This window comes from Anoplolepis gracilipes, chromosome 1 (genome assembly GCF_047496725.1).
Source record: "Anoplolepis gracilipes chromosome 1, ASM4749672v1, whole genome shotgun sequence".
NCBI lineage: Eukaryota > Metazoa > Arthropoda > Insecta > Hymenoptera > Formicidae > Anoplolepis > Anoplolepis gracilipes.
In genome coordinates this window covers 792,322-811,641 of record NC_132970.1, presented here as the reverse complement: position 1 = coordinate 811,641, position 19,320 = coordinate 792,322, and the positions used below count along the sequence as shown (strand labels likewise).

General features: G+C 34.3%; 1 protein-coding gene and 1 long non-coding RNA gene across 4 annotated transcripts in view; one reads left to right on the top strand and one right to left on the bottom strand.

Moving 5' to 3' along the window:
- LOC140673003 (uncharacterized) overlaps window positions 1–19,320 on the top strand; it is a 309,159-nt gene that overhangs the window by 16,314 nt on the left and 273,525 nt on the right. The gene's annotated exons all lie outside the window — the stretch shown is intronic.
- LOC140673026 (uncharacterized) lies at window positions 344–12,915 on the bottom strand. Of its 3 annotated transcripts, XR_012047991.1 has the most exons (4): window positions 12,195–12,915; window positions 11,869–12,133; window positions 963–2,127; window positions 344–859 (listed from the first exon to the last, which is right to left on the bottom strand). It is a non-coding gene; the product is annotated as an uncharacterized lncRNA (long non-coding RNA). The 3 variants fall into 3 exon arrangements; XR_012047989.1 differs by having other exon boundaries at window positions 344–2,127; XR_012047990.1 differs by having other exon boundaries at window positions 344–2,124.

Genomic DNA, 19,320 nt, shown 5'->3' with positions numbered 1-19,320 from the left:
TACCTGAAGGAGCGTGAAATCACTCGACCTGTTACACTGCTATATAAGGGACTTTTCCTTGGCACGAGGAAGGTAAATAAATAGCGAGAGACATGTCTAGATTGTGTGTGAGAAAAGAGAAAAAAAAAAGTCTTTCGAAAATATAAATTTTATTATAGATATATTTTATTATAAAAATATAAAATACTTTTTATCATATATAAATATATATTTATTACATTATGAAGTTTTAATTCATATTATAACATATAAATTTTATAATAATATATATAAATGTTATTATGAATAAAATATCTAATAATATGATATAAATTTAAAAATCTGTTAATAAAAAATGTCGAATGTATTACATATACATATGTGCATTATATTGTGTACGATAAGATGTGAAATATCTCGCTATTTCGAAGATAAACGAATAATTAATTTAATAAGAGAGAGAAAAATAATTATTAAATTAGGTATAAGTGTTATAAATAACTTACCCCACGTTGCTCCGTCATAGCTCGATGATTTCTCGAGTTTCCTTTCTTGTTCATCCTTTACTTTTTTATGACTATTATTCTAATAACTTGCAAAAACACTAATTGCACTAATTACGATATGTTAATCAGCAGAATATATGTATGTATATATGTGTGACGATCACTTTATTATTTCTCGCGGCGAGAAAATAACAGGAAAATTTATAGTCACTCAATGTGTTACTATTCGTTTGATATTAAAAATTCGCGTGGTAATTATCACTGTTGCTAATGAAAAGCATATATTTTTTTAGCCGATTATTCAATTTTACATTAAATATGCGCATAAAGTTAAAATCAAAGATAAATATATGCGTGTCCGAAAAATGTGATATCTGAAAATATGTCATCACTTTATTGATTATACATACATATAAATCGATAAATTTTGATTGAATAAATCATGTAAAATATGCATTTCAATAAAACACTACCTACTTTTTGTAAACACATAATTGTATTTCGAAGTGTAGCTCGGCGACTCGACGACATGGATAATCACTGATTGCTCGAGTTACAAAGCGAGTTACAAGGCGACATATGACGTATAAACAATAGTGATGTAGGTTGCGATTGTATAAAATTTGGCGTTAATCTTCAGTGCGTATAATGTGCTATTGTTTACTGCTGTAACCTTATTATTAATTGCGTGGGAAGATTTGACGTTTCATCTATCGCGCATTATCTTATCAATTATAATCGCGATTATATTAGGAGATATCAAACGCGCGATTCCTACAATTATTAAAATTAGCGAATATTGGATCGCGCGCATAATTAACTTGTGCGAGATTGACAGCTATAAACGTGAACACGTTGTCGGATATTTTGTATGATTTATATGTTTTTTCAAGTAGGAATCGACGCGATAACGGATTGGAATTATCGTTTCAATGTGATATTTTCAGTGATAATTGCTTTTTCCACGACGCTCAGATTCCAATATATTTCGGATTTTATTTTCTCGCCGATTTAAACTCGTATTTAAATAATTATAACTGTTTATTATTTCTCGGATTAAGAGCGTAGACTAATACACGAGCCGTGGAATTAAATGATTAAAGATAACGAAAAGACGTAATACATCAATTGCTTATTAATAATATATATTTCGTGAGATTTAAAATATTAAAAATGTTCTACGCTTGTAACAATACGTATCTTTAAAAAAAATAGAAATTTAAAGATTACATACATACGTATATTTCTTGACAGTCGATCGTGTCTTAATTCGATTTCCAATCCATACGTTAAAAAATGTATTATTTGTTATCCATCAATATCATTTTTCTATCTTTGTAATGTTCGATAGCCATTTCATCCAATTCTCCCGTAAAATTAATTTTGCTTACACTATCAATGTCGATATTCCGCGGAGATACTTTCCTTTACGCACGAGTGTTAACAGAATAATAGTAATCTTTTTGATCGCGCATTTAGCTTTAGCTTCTTCCCCTTCTTAATTCCTTTGTCATAGAATATTGTAGTGGTGGAACGTAGTAGTAGTGGGGCGCATTCCTTTACGCCGCCGCGCCGTGTTGACATCATCAAATATGTAAGGTCGCGTCAATACACAAGGACGCGTCATTCTTTACACTGCCTACTGACGAGAATTTAAAATTATTTTCGATTATTAATAAAACGTCGTAGTGGAATACAAGTCAAATCGAGCGACATTTTAATAGCGTTTAATTAACAAATAAAGTATAATAAGCAAATAAAGTCGCTGATAATCGCGAATTTTAATCTCTAAATCGCATAGTGAAACCCGACGTTTAATATATATATCTATTTATCTATATATATATATATATATATATATATATATATATATATATATATATCTATCGATGCTCGCAGATTTGTTAAACCGTCTTTTATTCAATCGAAATCTATTTTAAGCGTAAATTGTCAATATAACGAGGACATATTTTTCGATGTTGCATTTTCTGCGAACATTTATCTTTAATATTTATAGGTTCATATATATCGTACTTATATATGCTTTAATACAGATAGCAGCCGTTTTGAAACGAGAGCGTATATCATTTGTTAAAGCTAGCATTGCGAATGGCGCGTTAATTTGGTCATATGATTTTCAAGCACAGAGATCGTGGTTTTCACTCGTTCTCGCGTCGTGATGTAATAAATAAAGTACGCGTCGTATGCGACGTTAACGTTTCGGGAATACTATGCAAGTATGTTCTGGGTGTGTGATTGTCATCAACGGTATTTTCGTGAATGAGTGCTACGAGGAAGAAACAAAGGATGAACAGGAGGAAAGGAGAAGATAGCCAAGGATATATCAAGCAATAACGGAGTAATCCAATGAGTGAGCAATTTATTTATTATAATTAATTTATTATTTATTACGTGAAATTAATTTAATTGTTCGCTTTTATCACCGCAGTAGCGATTTAGCTTACATTATTGTGCAACATATAAAATGGTATAGATTTTACTTTAAAAAATATATATGGACTTAAAATTTTTGCAATCTATGTAAGATTCATAATTATTTAAATTATTTTTTATATAAATTTTTACATTACCATATCTAGTAGAATCTAAATTTGCTTTCAAGTTACTTTGCAAAAAAAAAAAAAAAAAAAAAAAAAAAATAATAATTTCACTGAATTTCTTATGTCAAAGAAGATTAGTTATTTAATACATGTATTTTCTATTATATAGGGTGAATCAAAGAAATGTGGTCTTTTTAATTCAAAATGAAATATAACTTAAAATATTACTTAATCTTATTGATTTTTGTAAATTAAAAAATATGTGCATTTATATCTATCATAAATATCTTCTGTATTTATCCTATATTGCCCTAGTCTATCACACAGATTTGCATCTCTGTTTGCATTATGTTGTTTATTATAACTGTAATTTTTTTTATATATTGACATTCAGTTTATTAATATACAGCAAAAAATTACATTTATTCCAGACAATATGGTGCAAACAGATGCGAATCTGTGTGATAGACTAAAGCAATGTAGGATAAATGCGAAGGACATTTGATCAGCGTGAAAAATTTTTTCTAAATTCTAAAAAATTAATATAATCAAGTAATGTATTCAAATCGCATTCCATATCCTATTGTTATCTGATAAGAAATAAATATTTAAGTTATATTTCATTTTTTTTAAATTTTCTTTTGAAAATCATCAAGTTCCTTTAACTCACCCTGTATTATATTTGATATTATATAAATATTATTAAAATAATGTTATGTCTTGAAACAATTATTACACACAAATTACAAGAGTACACTTTTGTTCTCTCAATTTTCTCTTATCTAAGTATTACAATATTTTTTCATTAAATTTTACAAGGGATAATGAAAAAGAAACGATATATTATTAGTCTAGAGTGCATTGTACTAGGATATAATGCATAATTAATGTACGCATATTGCTTTTTAATACCAAGACACGCAAAGAGATGTTCTCTTATTTGAAATTCAACCAGATTTTAAGAGAATCCCTGACCAGTATTTAACGTGTGGCATCGCGAGGGCGGTTTGTGTGGTCTAAGAACAAAAACCAAATCACCGCTAAACGTTAAAGTGCGCCCCGCAGTTTAATTAGTAGTTCCGGATGGCGGAGAAGTTTCCTTCTGTGTAACCCGCGACGGCAAACATGGTCGTTTGAAGTTAACTGGCTCGCGAAAACCAACTAGCTGGTTCTTTTTTACGAAAGTACATTTTCCGAGTAATTGCGTATGTGTATAGACAAAATTTTACGCTTCAAACTTTCCTTTTCGGTTTGCTGTTTTTTTTTGCATGAATAATTCTGTTTTATATATATATATATATATATAAAACCAAATCGGAATAAAGGCCCGCGTGCAAGGTAGGGATTAAAGTTGCAACGGAAACGCATAAAATGTACACGCTAATGGCATTTTAATAACATACATAACGTACGTTGCGGAAATAACGCAGAAAAATACTGATAATACATTTGCATGTTTCTCTGCGAATTTTGAAGCATATATTGTGCGTGCAAAGTAAAATATATTCTCGCAACCAGAGTAGGAAAGCGTAGGAAAATATTTGCTTTTGCTTTACATAATTCTGTTCGTACAGCTAATATAGGATGCTATTCTGCATACCTTTTTTTTATTTATACACGGTCTCCCCTCCTCTAATTAATATTTAAATATGTAAATAACAATTTAATTTTCTCTGATATCATAAAAATTATGTAACATAGCCCTTCCAAAGCTAGTTTTGAGCACGATAACGTATTTTACGATGTATTTGCATTGTTACGAATTGTGTATTTCAAAAGAATATGTCAGTACTTAAGAAAAACTCGGCAATACTTTCTCTTGGAAGAAAAATTTCGTTATATCAACGTCGAGAACACAACTTTGATAGTAAAAGGATATCCCTTAATATTAGTTATTTTCCTTACTCATACGTAGCATTCCATGCTTGATAACCATGTAAAAAGATTTTTTAAACAAATCACAGTTTTGGGGAATTATATTGTAAAGCTATTTATTTTATTTAAAAAATACAGTCTTTATTTTTTTCTTCTTTTACTAACAATAAAATAAAAATCTTTATTCGTGTCGAAGAAACCGTCTGTAAAATATTTGCCAATAAGACTGGAAAATATAGGTAGCTAAAACACTGCTGAAAAATATAGAGGACATTATATTTTGATTGATATACATTACTGTTTCACTACACGATTATCTCCACTTGAGCAATCCTTTTACTCATGTCTGTACAATTGCACCCAGAATACTGTCATCTGCGCTCGATGACATGGTCCCTTTCCTTTTTTTATAACCTCAAGCATCGCATAAATCATGAACTTAGTTTTCGAGTGGTCTTCGAAAAAGAGATACGCGATTTCGCAGAAATTCATCAGCTCATGTTTTCACCGTCCGTCCGTCTTGTCCGTCCGTCCGCCCTAGAAACGGTTGCAACGTCGGTCTTACTTCCCCCGTCCTCTCCTTCGAAAAGATCGGCTCTATTTTCATAATAACGAAATATATCTTTCCCTCAAGAGACGACGTCCTATTCTCACGCGATACGGTCCGTTTCGAAAGTGGGTCGCCCCGGGGCTATGACTCGGGTGTAAAAAGACGAGGGAAGAAGAAGACGCGCAAACACATATATAACAGCCCTTGCAAATGTGCATTAAAAAGTGCAAGACGCACACGTCACATTGGTTGTGATCAATTTTCTTAATGGACCAATTAATGGACCGCGTTAACGATGTCGATCATGCCCACGGCCTAAAAAGCATTAAATATTTCGAACCCCTCACGCTTTGTTACTTACATCCCAAAAAATTGAGAAGAATTTTAATTTACCAACTATCAAATATATATGTATATACTTAGCAATGTCGCATCTAAACATCTGGATTTATTTAACTCAATCGATTTTGTTATTGTGTAATATAATATAATAATATTTTAGTTAATATTATAATATATCATAATATTAATTAAAATATTATTATATTATTATATTATATTTCGCACGTTTTCTAATTAACAAGTATACAGAAATGGAATTGGTTGAGCTAAATAAATTCAGATGTTAGGTGTTAAAATATTATTATATTATATATATTATATTATAAATATACGAATATATTGAGGAACGTACAGTAGAGAGTAATTTGAATAGAATTTAAAAAATAGTTTTAGTCTTTATCTGATTCATGTTAATGCCTTTACCTTCCTGTCATGATTTTTTTTTTTTTTTTTTTTTTTGCAAAAGATGCGACAGATTATTATTTTTACGTTTACGTCACTTTCATCATCATAACCCGTTACGATAAAATATTTAACGAGCACACGGTGATGCTGCTTATGATCTGAATTGAGGATTAGTAAGGAAGAGACTTTTGTAATCGGCAAAAATTTGTCATCCGACGTAACAGCCGCTTATTTCCGCAGCCGCTTAAGTAAGATTAATGGACGACTATTAAATCTTTTTCGGCCGCGCTGCTGCGTGGCCTCGCGATTTTCGGGAATGCTATGCGTCGTTAATGGCATTTGGGCACACCTCACGTTTCCCTTTATGACCGGCGTCTTATTACATCCCCTCGGCGGAAATTTCCGTAATGCGGGAAATACGACCCCTGGGAGCTGTAACCGTGTTTTGAAGTATAAACGTTTTTATATCGATTGTTTGCGCGGCACGCTCGGCTTTTTCTCCGCGTGTTTAAAATGCCGACTTATCCGCGACGAATCACGAATATAGGCCGAACCCTCACGTAAAATCTCTACTCTCCCGACCGCACGTATAAATTTCACCGGACCTTTTAGACAATCGTCGGTCGTTATTTCAACGTGGTGCCTTATTGATTCTTCCAATGTATACATCTGAATTTAATCCTAGTAACTGGATTGCGATGAATATATAAAGCGATAATAATCTTTATCACTTTCTTAAATAAAATCATTATTATCACTGAAAAGGAGTGAATATTCACTGGTGCTCTCAGTTATAAATATAAATATAAATATAATAATAATAATAATAAATAATAATAATAATTATTATTATTATAAATAATTATAAATACATAACAAATCAGTAAAATCTCACTGAAAGGATTAATGATAACAACTGTTTCTATTAATGATGTTTTAAAAATACTTCTTATATATTATATAGTAATTCCAAGAATAATGATCATACGGGAGAGATGGTTAATGAACAAAATTATAAGGAATTATTCATCAGATGGCGATACTTCTTTATGATTTTATTATCAGAAGTCTATTTTGTTTTGTTAATTATAAAGAAAAAAAATTAAAGTTAATGTTCAAATTAATTCTGTGGTTTTAATCATAAAGGTTTTCAGTTGACAGTATTAGGAAAAAATTAGGATCATTATTACCCCCGATATTATATGTAAGATAAATTTTTATATAAGAAAATTGTTAGTAATATATTTTGTTAAAGAAATATTTGAGTTTTTTGTGGGTTTATATCACATCTTAAAAGTAAAAAAAAAATGATATGTATATAATTCTAAATTTTTTAATATTAGTTACATACGAATTTCCATTTCAGATGTAAGAAGATGTGAGGTGTCTCTCCCTTTTCTCAAAAGATAGCAATTTAAATTAAACTGATCCTTTAGTGAAATCTTACTAAGCATAATAAATGGCATATAAGGCGGAGGAGTAAATGTTTTCATTGAAGATCAGTGAAATATTCGTTCATCTTATGCCACTGCTATTAATAACATTTGCACAAATTCAATTTAAAAGCACGGAATATGATTTTATTATCGCTTTTTAAAAATAAATTTTTCACTATGACATTTTAATCTCGACAAATTGTTTTTGTTGATGCCTCATGTATCATTCAAATCTGAGGCAACGTAAGATAATAGCTGTAATAAATGTTTATTCTTAGAATTAAAACATGAAAAAGAAGCCGCTAAATATAAAGTTGTTGCATTTATTTTATTGCACAGTAATCAGCAACATGCATGAATATCGATGACCCACGCAATTCGAAGGGAGTGTGGTGGATAGTGATTTAAAATACTTTTATCTTGAATCGAATGCATAATTTAAAACCCGGGAGAACCCTTTTTCCACTAACAATACCTATCTCATTAAAAGGTGCTGCTAATCCTTTATCTATATACAAGGCAAGGCGGTGAATAAAACATTGATAATTGGATTTCAAGAGAATTTTGCGGAAATGGGTTTTTCTTGTACCGAGAAACTTTTTAAGCGCGAGACGCGTGTATCAATATGCGCGTATCAACACAGAATTTATACCTTGATAATATATCAGCAAGCAAACATATGCAGTAAATGTGGTATCGCGCCGCGATTACAAGATATACATCGCGCGCTTTCAAACACGGCATTATTAAGGCTTTCGTTATCATTCATCGTTATCCTATTATTCGGCCAAAGTCCACGCGATATGTATAGTATTTATCTCATTACGCGTGTAATGATATTTTCACGCTAGAGCAGTGAGAGACTTTCGGACGTTGCTGATGGCAAAGGATGCCTTTTTGGAAAACTAATTCGCGAATACTTTTCGCGCGCGTTCGCGGCTTCGATTTAATTAGAAACGTGCGCCGAAACTTTGTGAGATGGAACTTGTGAAAATTAATTATACGTTTCTCACACACACACACACACACACACACACACACACACACACATATACACTTTCCGTCGAGCGATTAAAAGCTCATTCGAAACGCTTTTTGCGAAGTTCAATAAAAATAGTTTGCGTCCACTCGCATTAACTGTTCCAATAGCACAAAAAAATGGATGCATCGCTACTTTATTTATCGCTGTTTAATTCGTTCCAGTTACACATATTATTTCTTTTGTCCCAGATTACGATGAAGAAAAATGCGATTGACGAAGCGATTCTATTTTTCAGTTTCTTAATTAATTAATTAAGTCATTTAAATAGTGACATATTCAATAATTTTGTCTCTTATTTAAATTTAAATAACGTCTAAAATTACAATTTAACTGCCTTACTTGTCACTTATCGTTGATCATCGTGAAGAAATTTATTTCAAGTAATGGCGTGAGTGAAGTGTTACATCATATATTTTATAAACTCTTGCTCTCTCGACTGATATAAATGAGATATTATTTTGTACGATATTTTATATATATATATATATATATATTTTTTAATAATATTTTTTGCTCTCTTTAGCCTACTTACATTTTAATTTTACAATTAAAGAGAGCTATTTTATATATATTTATTTATTTATTATAATATATATTTTTGGTAATGAGGCGAATCGTATAATTATAACTTTACAAATGTCAGAGGGAGATCTGAATATGAAGATCTGATGTACAAAAAAATGACAAAAAGACAAAATTGTTAAACTTTCCTCCCCAATTTTCGCATCGCCAATGAAGAAAAGTTTGCTCAACTAAACTTTGTCATTAACAGACTTACACTCGCGTCTTACACTAGTCGTCGATAACTTTGACCTGAGCGATAATAAGCCAGTTAATAAGACTTATTAAAATTGAAGAGTCATGGGAGGTTCTCGCAGGATAAGTGTCTTTAATGTTTTAGCAAAGAGATGCAACGAGAAAATTAATAGCTAAGATTGAAACCGGAAATCAGTACATCTTATTATTTTATATTTTATTATGTATACACATCTATATACCTATAGAGCACAGATTATTGCAATTACGTTACAGCAACATTGCAATATTGCAATAAAAACATTACAAAGATATTGCACAGATATAAAACCACAAAATACCGGCACAGTTATTGCAACATAAATGTTTCGGAAAAATTTCAAAATCAAAATTCTATAATTATATCTTTTTATGGTAAAATGTATGGGAAACATATAAAGTACAAAAAAGTTGAACTTAAATTAAATGTAATAATATTTATTTAAGTATTATATTATAAAGTTACATATAATAAATTATATATAAATTTATAATATAATATTTTTAAATAAGAATGTAGTACTAAGGCGTAAAAAGAGCTGGATATAACAATGTAAATTTAAAATAAATAAATAGTTTATTGCTTAGTCAAAAGAATTACATTAAATAAACTTTAAAGCGAGTTGATTAAGCAATAAACTATTTATTTATTTTAAATTTACACTGTTATATCCGGCTCTTTACGCCTTAGTACTACATTCTTATTTATTTTAATTATTGAGCCATTTACCAATTATTTTAATATTTTTTAGATAAAAAATTATTACAAATATTTGTTTAAGTTCAATTTTTTTCGTATTTTATGTGTCCATATGCTTTTGATATTTATCTATCAGAAAAAAAAATATTTTTATATGCAACATTATTCGCTGATTGCAGTAACAATGCAATATTGGAAATTCATAACATTGCTATATAATATTTCGTTATAATCTTCCTAAAGGCGGATATTTACAATATTGCTAAAATTTCCAGCAATGGTGCAGCAACATTTGGCAGTGAATTTGCAATATTGTAATATTGCGGCGAAAGATTGTTACAATATGTATACAATTTATTCTGTACTGTATGGGTATATTCTCTCTTGTTTATAATTCTCTATAATATATATTTAGAGATAAACGTAGCTGCGCTCAACTTTATATTGCATTCGTCCGCTGCGTGTAAAGATTTCTCATTGAGGTAAACGCGAATCAAGCAACCACATTTAACGTTAAACAACTTACGTGGCCGTACATAAGACTCCGGAGAATCGTTAACAATTTCTATTCGCCAAATATAATTCGTCACGTCGCGAGCTGCGGAAATAATTCGTTACGAGCGAGCGGGCCGGCATTATACAAGCGCTGGATTGGGAGTCATTCGAGGTTGGCCGCGGTAAATTGCTACCGGTAATGTCAGTTCTTAATAACAGCTCGCCAGCTGCTAATATCGATCCGTATAACGGGGGAGGGGGGGGGGAGGGGAGGGGACGGACGTATTTTTCAAGCCCAGACCGCCCAAGCGCGCCTCGATCGACTACATCTGTTTACACCCGCCGTACTACGATGTCGGCCCATGCGTTAATTAAGCCGACATGCATCCTCTCATTGCGCAACGGTGGTGACGATTCCCTCTCCGACGCGTAATTTCGCGTCGAATTATATCGCGACGTTCCCCTCCGAGGTCCTTCCTTCCCCTCTTCCCCCCCCCCCCGCCCCCTCCCAATTATTCCTCAATTGATGGATTGAAAAGGCAGATTTAACATCCCCGGCCGGAGGGAATATCGAATTTAAAATTATAAAATCTTTAATATAGAGTGTCTGAAATAAAAAATTTATATCGTCTGAAGAATATAGACCTGGCGTACGTTTGAGAGTGGGAGGAGAGAGAGAGAGAGAGAGAGAGAGAGAGAGAGAGAGAGAGAGAGAGAGAGAGAGAGAGAGAGAAAGGAGGTGGCTATGCATGTTGCTGAAATTTAATCGAGACGTGTTATCGACTACGGTTTATGTCGATAATTCATCGTGAAATGCGCATTGCATATTTGCCCGGTAAATATACCCGGTACTACCCTGAGGTCCGCCCTTCCGATTTCCATTCGCCGTCCGGCGTCGCGAGAGAACGGACTTCCGCATTAACATAAACGCATTACCGGGCACCGGCGACAAGTCCCCGAGTGCTCTAACGAGTGAAAAATTGACAGAGCCGATACGAACGTATCGGACATCACGAACGTGTATAGTACGGGCCTTGGTGCCGTTGGTGGGTTCGTAACGAGGTCAGGAAGAAGAGGACTCGTTATTCTTTTTGCCTTGGTGAAAGAGGCAGCGCGATCTAATTACGGCAAGAGTAGTAGCAAGCGAGCGAGTCGCGAAAATTCCCGGAGAAAACTACGAACCTTTCTTCGGCAGGCGAGAGATTGTTGTTGCTGGTGCGATAGTCGGTAGCGGAGATGGCTCGATGCACACATTTCTTTTCTTTCTCTTCTTTTCTCTCTCTCTCTCTCTCTCTCTCTGTCTTTCTCTCTTTCTCGTCCAGTTGGCTTGGCTCGGTTTGGCTCGGCTTGACTTGGCTGGTACTGGCTGGTGACGATCGATGCCGCTAAGATTCATTCCATCCCGACGACGTAATGAGGATGAATCGGCCGATCCGAGTCGGCGGCCCTATCGAAACGAAATGTATGTACGATGCGACGTATGTATGTACAAATGAAGGTGAACGTACCTTGGTGCCGACCCAGAGATAAATATCGGGGTCGTGCTGGGAATTGCGGCTCTTCGCCGTGTGTTGCTCCGTTTCCCTCACCGTGGCGTGCAAAAAAAAGAAGAGAATAAGTCGAAAAAGACGACGAAGGGAACTGCTTAGAATAATTCACTCGACGACTAAGGTCGATACTTGGCGATTTATATTTTGTGTAGACTGTGAATTGTATCGAGAGTCAAATATCATTCGAGACGATGACATTTTTTTCGAAATTATTCTCTGACGTTTGAATGAATATCACGGATATATGTAGGGTCTTTTTTTTCATTCCTCCGTCTGATAAATACGAGATAAAGCTCGAGAATATTCTTCCGACTCTCTAAGACATTTTCTGTCCTGTGATGACGAATTGCGCGTTGAACACACGTCCTGGGACCGATCGGCAATTATATATGGAATAAACGCGTTTAAATCCAGCCAACGTGAGAAAGACTATAGAGCATCGTGTCGATGTACACACATATTTTTCTCTTTCCCTTTGCACTCGATACGCGCGCAGATGGGGCAGCGTGCCAGAGCGAGGGGATCGAAGCGAAGAGGCTCGAAAGGGAGGAAAAGAGAGAGCGGCGAAGAGGGTGAAAGGAGAAAGAGAAAGGGTGGAAATGAGATAGCGGTTAGTAGTGAAGGAGAGGTTGAGTCACACTGAAGAGAAAAGGAAAGAAAAGGTGGTGTATCTGTGTGAAAAAGAGCGAAAGAGAGAGAGAGAGAGAGAGAGAGAGAGAGAGAGAGAGAGAGAGAGAGAGAGAGAGAGAGAGAGAGAGAGAGAGAGAGAAAGAGAGTCGGACACGAGAGGGAGTGGAGAAAGAGAGACCAGAAAAAGGGATGAAGAGACGGCAATAGAAGGGGTGGATGAGGAGGAGGAGGAGGAGGTGACGGCGGTGGAGAGAGGGGCAGATTTGACCCTGCTTGTGCACCTGGATAGGAGGCTGTAATCAATACCACAGAAAGCGCGCGCTGCGCCAGGCTCACCCCTTATCCGTCCGCCTACCGATACCTGAATAAACGGCCATGCAGAGGCCAGTCCGCCTACCTTTTTTCATTCTTCCGCTCGATACGCAACAAATACGTACTGGCTTCGATCCACATTTGAGTTCCGTTTTCGACCTGATATACATACACGAGGTCATCTGACGTCACCGTTGTATATTATCGTCTTTTCTCTCAACTCTCCTCGGAGCAATGACAGGTCAAGGGAGAGCAACAGCTGTGCCGTTTTCTTCCTGTTACTATTTATAATCACACATGGTTTTAATATTTTTTTATTGATATGTGTGAAAAATTGACGAAGATTCTGGTAAAAAGTGAGACTGAATTTATTGTCTTTTTTCTTTTCTCTCTTTGAAACAATGACAGGTCAAGGGAGAGCAACAGCTGTGTCGTTTTCTTCCTGTTACTATTTATAATCACGCATGGTTTTAACATTTTTTTTTATTAATATGTGTAAAAAATTGACAATGATTCTTGTAAAAGAGAAGATTCGAGACTTGATATATAATATTGTTTAAACAGTTCCAAGATGAAAAATTCTCATATATACATTCATAAAATATGTGGACCGCAAGTGTCAAAACCATGCAAGTTTAATTTGTCAGGTATGAACTTGGTGTCATGAAAGATCATTCGCAGTATTTAATTGATATTTTTTAGCTTGTATCGTATATAATATGATTTTTATTTTTATTTCTCTGTCAAATTCGCTTGTTGACTTGTCTGTTTATATTTTATCTTTTATATATTATATTATTATAAGCTTGCTGAAACATAAATTGTATAACTTGTTGATGAATTTGCATAATCCATGATTATAGACACTATAATTATCCTACGTAGTAAGATTTTTTGATTAACTCGGCATTGATTTTTCTTTAAAGAAAATTTTGGTTGCATAGCATCTCTCTTTTTTCTTAATTTTTCAGTAGCCAATATTAAACATTCTGCTAACTAAGACGTAAATTAAAATTCTCTTTAATTAAAGTTCATTTAAAATTAGCTGAAGAATAAGGTTTTGTTATTCATTAGCAACTTGGAAACTTGGTTCGCGAAATGCTCTTCAATTTTATTCGTCCATAATTTTATGATAATCGATGTTTTTAATAGAGATTTTTGTTATATAAAAAACGAATCGTATTCAAATTAAGTTGGATTAAGAAAAGCTTTCAATACAAATCAAAACATAACGTTTGCTCTTCTTTCTTTGCGATTTACGCAAAATATTGACGGATAGATTTTGCAAAATATTTTGTTCTAAATTGATAACTTTGCAGCCTATCGCTCGACGTCACGGATTCTGCTCAAATCACGGTTCAGCGATTATATAATAATCGTCTTGAGAAAGTTTTCAAGTCGAAGATGTTTGTCGCGACAATTGCACGTGCCGCATTCCTCGTGCCACATTCCTGCAAGTTTGTCGTAAATGCATCTTCATCGTCTCTTTTCGAGATGCGAGTTGCTGTCTGAATGTGGAATCATGTGTTCCGAAGGAACGTATTTTGATATCGCGACATGCGGTTAAGCATACTATTTTAATAGCCTCTCTTTAATCAAATTTGAGGAAATTTTTGATATATGTATTATTCAGTTCTTTCTCGCGCGAGAAAAATAATATATTATAGAATTATTATTATTATACAACACAAAAAACGAAAGAAATAACGAGATATCCGAACTTTGACGCGTCGATGTCTTTATTCGCACATCGAGTCGGATGAGTGAAAATATATTCGAAAAACATGAAAATATCGAACGAGTTTGGCAGTTCGTTCAAAATAACGAGGTCGAACACAGAAATGTTTTGGCGAGAGAGCACCTCTCGAAATCGTGAATACGTAAAGCGGAACCAGCCACCCTCGCGGTTGAGCGGGATCTTTCGCGCCACTTACTTTTAGAGAGCAAAGTTTTCGCGGGGTGAGTTTTTGTGTCACGAACACGCGAACTTTTTTACACGCACGCGCGGCCGCAACAAATCAGCGTGTCCCTAGACAAATTGAAAGGTTTAGCGAGACTCGACAAGTACGAATAAGGTAATCGTCCCGAGATCAAGCCGAGGTTAAACCGCAGGCGGTCTAATTGCGAGCGGGCTCTCCCTTCGGTAATCGGCGCGATGGGGATGTCACATTACACGTGTAGAGATAATGCATCGTTCATGCAAATTCGCGTCTTGCGTGCTCAACGTTTATCCCTCATCGGCGTCGTTTTCCATCGCGCTCGAGTCTCGAATACCTGCATGTACGCTCGAGACGGCGATTAAGGGGAGACCTCGTATCATCGATTTTAATTAGGCTATTATTATCAGACAATCCTGACAGATTCTGTGTTTCTTATCCATTACGTTTGTCATTCTCTCGCGAAGATTTAGCGATCTTTATTGTATAATTATTACCCTTTCGTTTAACGACCGGATCTTTAGTCATTTATGGGCGACCTTAAAATCCTCGGTATTTCAATGTGCATATTTGACGTTTTACGTGAAAGTCGAAGGAACGCGAAAATCTGCTACTTCATACATATTTTATGAAATTTTATTTTTTAACGCTTCACTTTTTTTTCATATTTTTGAGTAGCCATGCAGCTTATTTATATTATTTCAATAACCTTTCTCCATCAATAATATAAGAATAAGTAAATAAAAAAAATATATCGGTTTTCATTAATCAAAAAAATTTTATTTTTATTTTTTCACGCTAAGAAATAGGAAATTAAGTTGCATCGATTCGCGGTTAATTTTAGTATATTTGTGGAATAGAAATTAATATAACATAAACGCTCCTTAGATTTTAATATTACAATAAATTAATGGCGATAGGAGCAATAAATTTTATAAACATTACAGTTAATAAAAAAAGTCGTTTAATAAATTACATAATAAAACCTTAAATTCAATACATGACACAACGACGATCTCTTAACACTATCTAATAATATATATATAGTCAATATTGTCTTTGATGATGATGGACCACAATATCCTTTTCTAAATTATTGTGGATTGTTCGTCATCATCCTTCACATGCTGACATGCTGAAGCATTATATTCAATACACGAGACTTCAACATAAACAAACTATCGGATATTTCTTCACATTTACATCATGCAATGCATTTTAAGGTAGACCCTTTTTAAATTAATTTTCATTGCACTGAAGAGAATCTCGACGGAGATAGAAACGTCTGCGTACACATATAGTTAGATTTTAGTTAACGTCGTTATGTCATATATTAAATTGAAGGAATATTATGTAATTTATTAAATGACTTTTTTATTAACTGTAATGTTTATGAAATTTATTGCTCCTATCGTCGTTAATTTAGTGTAATATTTGTAGAATACTTACATTGCGAGGAAAATGGCACTTGTTTGGCATAAACTGTCATTGGAAAATAGACGAGAACGATTTATTTACTGTCGATAATTTATTTCTGATTATAGGTACAATATACATCGTAGGCTAGACGAAACACTTATTAGGTATATTAGCCTATCTATAAATGGTACGTGGTGTGAACGTAACACACAACGAGTTAGGAATGTAAAACGGATAGAAACTCATTACACACCGTCGCGTGCAACGCGACGTATCGCGAGAAAACGTAAAGTCGACCGATGGATGCGAGGGTGACGTCGTTCTTTTTTAGTTGTGCGTCTCGTCCCGCGCATTAGTTAAGGAAGGGACGCGCGCGAGTGAATACACGCACAATTTCGCCTATGCATCCGTATGTTTGTCCCTTGTTTTATGTACGCATGAGTGTATACGTATGCAGGTGTATAAACGCGACACCTGTTTTTTCGTTTTTTTTTTTTTTTTTTTTTTTTTTGTTTATTTAACATCATTGTCGCATGACATATCTTATCACTTTGTCTCCTTATTCGTATCATTAAATTTTAGCTACTTACTCTCGCACGAATGAAAGAGATGAACAAAGTATAATCCGATATAATATTTACACGGCCATTTATTAAGTAACGCGTCCAACGAACAGAACTGGCGGTACATCGATGTGCGATCCGATGTTTCGGATGACTTTATGCGACAAAGTTTAGAGGACGATGTCATGAACAGTCGTTCGTATATGGGAGGCGTAGAACTCGAGGGAGCGTAAGAAATTGCTGAAGAAACAACGTTCGAATTTATCCTCTCTATCTCGACTACGCGAAAAAAGAAGAATATTCTTATTCTGATAATATTTTTAGTTTCAAAATGTAAATTTTGAAATGAGAGTCCATTGCGTTAAGTGAAGAAAATTTGCTTGAATGAAGACATTTGATATAGTTCAAGAGAAAAATATATTCTTATTGTTTAAGATAAATTTTCTCGAATGGAAAGGAAGAAATGTTGAATAAAAAATAACACATGTTCAAAGATTATAATTTTCTTAGAGTCAAAATAATTATTTTATTCTTGGGATGACAATTATAGTATTGAAATAAGATTATGATATTGTTGAAATTTAAGATTTTTAAATTCTTCTAAGAAAATTATAAATTTTTGCGTATCTGTGGAACGCGTTTATATGAGTATATAAGTTTTAATTTGACATTTTTTCTTCTGTGTACATCATATAACAGATAAGTGAAATTACAATTGAATTATTTTTTTCTTGTGTCGGATACTATCCATCTAATATGTCAAAATAATTTTGAATGAAATTAATATGTGTACATTTATTAAATTAATCATTAGATTATTCATTTCAAGAGAACAAAAATGCATTAGCAGATTCGTTTTATCATTCTGAGAGTCAATTACTAATTTTATCAATCCGATCGTACTTCTCTACAATTAACAGACGCAAACGATGGCATCTAAAATTTAAATCCAACTGTAACCAAATATCCGTCGAGAGAGAGAGAGAGAGAGAGAGAGAGAGAGAGAGAGAGATTCTTTCCCTTTCTCTGCCGTTCCATAAGATCAGATCGCAAATCGAATCGTACCGCATTTCTTCGCGCTACTGATCGCGCCCATATCGGCCGATGGCCCGATCTTCTCGATATTACCCCCCGTCGCACTTCGGGGTTCGCCGAGGGACGCGGGAGGGCGACCTTGACGCGGGAAAATCTCCGTGCGGTTGAGATTGCGAACGTTGAATCTGCGAAAGTTTCTTTCTTTTTTTTTTTTTTTCTGAAACTTTCGCACGAATAGTTCTATTCGTACACGCTCCTCTCCTCACATCAGTGAGTAGGTTCGCTTTGATTCGACTTCCTTTTATCCCCCTTTTCATACTTTCTCCTCTCGACTACGAGTTTCTGTGATTTTCTTTTCTCCTTCTCTCTCTCTCTCTCTCTCTCTCTCTCTCACTCCTTTATATCTTTATCTCTTTTCTGTCTTTTACTACCGAAAGCCGATTTAGAAAAGAGAGAGCCTTAAAGTTTCCTCGCCACTCCAACACTTCCGATCGGTTTCCCCCGATGCGAGACAAACCGCGCTTTCACGTACGCCACGTTTTTTCCGCTTACTTACATATTCACAGCTATAATTTCGAGATTCTGTCTCCCTTTCATGAGAGAAATCGCTAAGTACAAACGAAGCTTCTCTCGGTCGGACCGAATCGATCACGCTTGGACGCGGCATCCTGGCCGGAAGATCTTGTCTCTGATATTGACATATTTACAATGCATGTATGTGTATGGGTATGTATGTATGCGTGTATGTGTGTACATGTGTGTGTGTGTGTGCGTGTATGAAGTTTTGAAATGAATTACTCTAGTCGCACGTGATTGTTGATACCTTCAACGATAGCATATCAGAATATTGTGTTGCGCAAAGATGTGGGGCGCATTATTAAAAAAGGAATCAGCCTCTTTTTCCATATTTACCATACTTTTCACTGTTAATTTATTCGACAATTGAGATATTGTCGATTGATTCCTCTCTCTATAATGCGATCCACCTAAATCTTTTGTTTGAATTCGTGGAATCGAAACGCGGAAGTCAAATCTCAATTAAGCGCCAAAAGTGATCCTTCGAATTACGACGAAAAGTATGACAAATTTTATCGCGTCAGATAAATTAATCGTTCGTTAATCCAATGTCTCAAGTTAGCTTAATTTGCAGTGCATTTGATATTATATGTTTTTTCTTTTTTTCAAAAA